This window comes from Lactuca virosa, chromosome 5 (assembly GCF_052849685.1).
Source record: "Lactuca virosa cultivar CGN04683 chromosome 5, Lactuca_virosa_CGN04683_v6, whole genome shotgun sequence".
NCBI lineage: Eukaryota > Viridiplantae > Streptophyta > Magnoliopsida > Asterales > Asteraceae > Lactuca > Lactuca virosa.
Genome location: NC_136430.1, coordinates 219,542,876 through 219,549,094, shown reverse-complemented (window position 1 = coordinate 219,549,094; position 6,219 = coordinate 219,542,876).

Genomic DNA, 6,219 nt, shown 5'->3' with positions numbered 1-6,219 from the left:
TGGTGCAGAGTGCACCCCAATGAGTCAAATATATTATGAAATCCTCTATGATCCTCAGAAGTTGGAGATGCTCAGGGAAGATGCGCCACATGGCTGATGCATCATCTTGATGGCAGGTGTACCATTATGATGTACCATGGTGGCTCAGGATGTGTCATCATGTCCCATGATGCTCCATCATGTATCTGGTTGATGCTCATGAAGTTAAAGGTTCTAGAAGAGCCTGCATGGCACTCCATGATTGGTTGGAAATTAGGGACTCACCTTAATGGGATGATTATGGATAGGCCTAGCCCATCAAAATTAGATTTTCACATGCTTTCCTATAAATAAGCTCATATCTCCATTATTGTAAATTTCTAGAATTTTGTGAGAGCTAAAAGTTCGCCCATGGACATAGGTCACTTTGACCGAACCACGTTAAATATTGTGTTCCTTTTTTATTTATGTGTTTTAGAATTTTTATTTTTACGAGGTTCATCGAAACTTGTTTGATATTTATTTGAAGTGCTTAACTTGTTTTGTTGTCACCCAACAACATTATCACTCCTGGGATTTTCTGCAACATTCTATACATGTTGGCTCAATTTCTAGGAAAAAAGGTGGTGGGTTCAAGAGTGGGAAATCCGATTAGTAGCAGACATTTTGTGACCCGTCTTGCAAATTCAAATAGAGTTTTAACCCCGTGCATGATTCGTTCTTTAACTCTTATTCCACGACATGATCTCACGATACATAATTTGGAAACGATGCGAGTTGTGGGGAATGTTGGTTTTGGTTATGCTATTCTAGCATATGATCCCGATTTACCAATTGGAGGAGTTGATAATCCTAGACCATGAGAACGCCGACATGTGCGAATGAGAGGGTGGAGCAAGCCCCACCACCGCCCGATGTACCCATTGGAGGAGTTCTGGTAGACCCATTTCAAAATCAGGTTGGTATGTATTTGGACAATCTTAGAGGGGGCGTGAACTATATTCGGAATTCTATGTATGAGTTGTTTTCACACTTGGACATTGAGCGATCGGACCACATGTCACAAGAACTCCCTTATATTCTGACTTGGCAAGAGTTGTGGGTCGCTGGTGATTATGGTGCTGACACAAGTAGAGGACGTGTCGAGGAGAATGACGAGTGACAATTATCCTTTTATTTTTAGTTTTTATGTTTTATTTTAGTTTATGTTTGTTTTTATTATTAGTGTTTTTAGGATTTTTTTTTGAATTTATAACCGACTGATGATGTTTTTTTCCTTGTTTTACACTAGGAGTTTGTGTAATCTTTGGTTTCGAGAAAATAGATTTAGCATACATGAGAAAAAGTCGCGAGCGTTTGAAGATTGTAGTCGAGAGCCACAACTTTTAATAAGTGTGGGGTGCACATCAAGTTGGTGAGATTTTTTTAGAGTTATATAGATAAAGTGGATTTAAGATGAGCCTTATGCAGATTAGAAGTGGAAGTGAGGAAATATCATAAACTACATTTGAGCAGAAGTTGTGGAGTAGCATTTCATTGCAATTTCAGAAGACATCGTTTAGATTCCCATGATGTGGTCAACACTTTCTCAGGTAGTGGTGATCTAGTCGATCACGATAAGGTACATTGATTGCGATATGAAACTTTTCAGACTCGATTCCATGATGTGGTCTACACGTTCCCACGTCGTGGTTACTATACATTGCATACTTTTACAATCTTTTGCACCATCATTCAGAAGTCAGTGTTCTTAATCCTTTTTTTCTGGCACATTCAGAAGCAACAAAGTCTAATTTCCAGCTTACATTTCAAGATGTCAAAGCTTTCCCAGTACATATCATATTCGATATCGTCACTACTACCCGAGGGAAGTTTGTTCCTTTTTCTCTCTTTTATTGCTTTTTGTGCTTTATTTGTTTAGGCATACAATGAGGACATTGTATGAAATAAGTGTGGCATAGGGGGTGAAAAAGGATTTCAAGCATTAAAAGTCATTATTATTGAAAATATGCGAGATTTAAAAAATTATATTACATAGACTTGCAAAAATAGTTTACTATAGAAAATATAGTACATTTTTAAAATTTGATATTATTGCGTTAGAACTAGTTTGCTAGTGTTGTGCGGGATGATTTGTTATGAACTCTAAATTTCATTGAGCCTATTTATTATAGTATATTTGTGGCTTCTGGTGAAACCAGACAAAAACATGAACCTGTGTAATTTGAAGGACATAATATGTTTTGCAGTATGTACAAATTTAGACCTAGTAAAAGCCTATCAGTCGATGATTTATCTCATGTGTCCTTTCTATTAAAATAGGACGAGTCAAGTTTCAAGTATTATCTGCTTTTAAATTTCTACTTCGAGTCTACTTATATATGAAATAAGTAACAGTTCAGGAGTGGAGTCAATATGTGACCTTTGAAACTTGGCCACTAAAACCCTAGGGTTATTAAAAAATTTGTCCACCTTGCAGTACATTAACCCGGATTTGGCCGAGAAGAATTCGATTACATGGATTTTATCGAAAGTATGGACTCCATTACTAGCCTTTGAGATTCCGAGTACTACAATGAATCTACTAGAAAGCTACGAACTATAATATAGTAGCAATAAAGTTAGAAATTATTTGTTTTCTTATTTATATGAAGGTTGATAATTGAAAAAGTTTTGCAAAATGATAAAAAAAAATTGGAAAATTTTGTGAAAAAGATAAAAACAATTTAAAAAAGAGAAAATGTTCCAAAAGAGAGTTGTTGCAATGAAATTTATATATATATATATATATATATATATATATATATATATATATATATATATATAATTTTTTGTTTGAAGTCGTGTCGCTTGGAGCTTGGTAATAACCATTGAAACGATTGGTGGTAATAAAAGGGTATGGATTGAAATGGTGTAAAAAAGAATGTTATTCGAAGTGAATGAGAAATATTTATGAGGTGAGATGTAATTAGTGAGTTCAAGTTGAATTTTTTTGTGTGATTTTGATCTCCTATGTTTTGATGTGATGTATTGAAATGAGTTTTCCTTAGGGTTAATCAAAAAAGGCAATTGTGGAGTATTTTTGATATTGTTATATTTATGCATATGTTTATGCATTATTTTACTACATTTTAGCTATATTTTGGTTAATTACAAAGATATTTGGTACTTATAAAGTTTAAATTCTATTTTGTAGCAAAAAAGGGGCATTGTCAAGAAACATGACTAAAATTGGACAAAGTTGGAAACTTAGAGGTTAGAGCATGCATCAAGAGGGAAAGAAGAATAAAGGAAGTGCATAAATTGTATGCCATGTTGTGGCCTTCTCATCGCCACAACATGATAACGTTTTAGATCCAGAACCTTCCTCGGTGTTTGCATGAAGACTTGAGGCCTATACGTTTAAGTGTTTCCCACGACGTGGCATATATATTGTCATGACATGGAGACCAATATTTGGCAAGTTCAATGTCAACCATTAGGTGGTTCGAAGTACGACTGGTAATTTCTTCGACCAAAAGCAACCAAAAACCTTTTAGGAAACCCTATGCCATGGCCATCTTATCGCCCTGACGTGGTGGCGTGTTAGATTCAGAACCTTCGTCGATGTTTGCATGTAGACTTGAGGCCTACACGTTTAAGTGTTTTCCATGACGTGGCAGACATATTGCCACGACATGGAGACCAATATTTGGCATGTATAAATATCGATCATTAGGTCAAATCTGAAGTAGAGCTGCTAATTTCTTCAACCAAAAGCAACCAAAAACCTCTGAAGAAACCCTTGGAAGACAAATTTCGATTGAAGACCAAGGATTAGAGAGATTGGAGTAAAGATTCATCATTAATCATTCGGGTTGCCTAGTTTTTATAATGTTTAATCTAGTTTACTCTTTGACTATGTGTGTTTCTGCTACAATCATGGGCTAATAACCCTTTACTTTCGTTTAGGTCAGATGAACCCTAATACTATTTGTTAATTTCTATTTTATGGATTATTGAAGTTGGTTTTAACTTGTGTTTGATAGATCATTATCCTAGTATGATAAAGTTCTAAACTTTATTGTTTTTCCTTCAAGTTTTGTATAGTTGGATGATCAATTTGATTGTAAGAACTTGTAACCTAGTTGTTTATGAACACTAAATTGCTAGAGCTAGTGATCCCATAAATCCTAGAATATAGTTACTTTAATTGTCTTAGAGGGCATTATTACGTCATAATATGTGCTTGATTATTTGTCTTGATCATAGATAGATAATTCTTAGATCTAATCATTCATAGTCCAAATATATCTTAAAAGCAGTTGAGTGTTCTTTAGTTGCATGATCATTGTAATTAAAAGTTCATAAATTGATATATACTAGGTATTCGGATCAAGATAACTAGTAATCTATAATTTGGTAACTAACTAAGTAATCCTTTATCTTGAAATTAACCATACGAAAATGGGGGATTCAAAGTTAAACGAAAGTATTTCTTTCTCTTGATTAAAAATTGTCTTTTAGTTGTTTACCTTTGTGTTAAAGTATTTAGAATTTAATTTAAGTTTTTTTGAATTTGAAAAATCAGATAAAAACCATCATTCAAAGTAATTATTTTAGTTTAATTTCTAGCTTTATTTTTTTAATTAGAATTATCTTTCATGTGATCAACTCCTTACTTAATCTACTATACTACTAAACGACTAGGTACACTGGATATTATGTTATAGCTGAGTTGAATAATTAGGATTATAACAGCTTTTTAAGTGATAAAAAAACATCGGTACCCACCAATGGGTCTATTTGAATTTATTAAAATTTATTGTTAATTAAATGGTTATAAGTTATTCTAATTATATGAAAGTTTTGTTTGGTAATTCTATTATCTACTTGTAATCAAAACCAAATCATGATTTAATTTGGAGTTTACTATCAGGTTGAATTATTATTCAATATGGAGAACATACAAACTTTATTCAGGTTTCGTTAACAAGTTATTGGTTTTATAGTTTGCTAAAAAAGAAGCGAACTTTCCTTAAAAAGCGGATTACATAATATATACTTCATCAACATTTGGTGTATATGAACCAAAATAGAGAACATTACAAACACTTCACCTCATAAGTGTGCTAGAATCATGTTTATTTAACTGCTTTGTACCTGTTGCTGGATACTACAAAATTACAGATTATCTTTGTTACCACTTTCAAGCATTTTGATAATATATATATATATATATATATATATATGAGTTGAAGAGAAAAAACAATACAATTTCATCCCAATTAAAAATTTATCATTTCTCCACAAATGAATACATGGAATCACAAATTAATATACTTTGTTCTCGCGTTCTCAACCTTTTAGGTGTTCTCATTTGATCCTACACCTATATATATATATATATATATATATATATATATATATATATATATATATATATATATATATATATATAAAATAGGGAAGAGTTATATAGAAAACTAAAAATCCTAAACAAAAACCTAAAAATCATAAAAATATATAAAAAATACTTAGAGATCATAAATCTTTTTTTTGACTTTATATTCTTAATAGTTGCAGCTTTCTTTTTATAAATTCGCTGAAAAAAAATTAAAAAATTGATTTCTTTTCTTATTTCATTTTTTTTTGTTTTTTTTTTCAAAAACAATTTCAGCGTAGTTATATAAAAAAGTTACGATTTTTAAAAATATAAATTCAAAAAAAAATTATGATCTTTAAGCATTTTTTATACATTTTTATAGTTTTTTATTTTCCATAGAACCTAATATATATATATATATATATATATATATATATATATATATATATATATATTAGGTTAGAGACCCATGAAAACCACGTGTTTATAAGATAGACAACAAAAATAGATTGATAAAATAAAAAAAGAAGTTAGAAGCTCAATACTAAACAATATTGAAATATAATTGTTAATATATGATAATATTGTACTTTAATAAATAATACATTAATAATTCATAATTTTATTTTATTTTTTATTTTTTAACGGATGGTGGTTAAAATAATTGTATGATAATATGATCTAAATAAAAAAAAGTTATCATCTTTTGATTAAAGGAAATAATCTAAACATCCTATAGACCTAAAGAATAATTAGTTATTTCAACAAACTTTTTATATCGTTTGTATAAAATTATGTTTTCCAAATATCACAAGAGATAAATATTTCAAAGACTTAAGTTGTAACTTTGAAATTAGTAGCTTAAAATTTGTGAA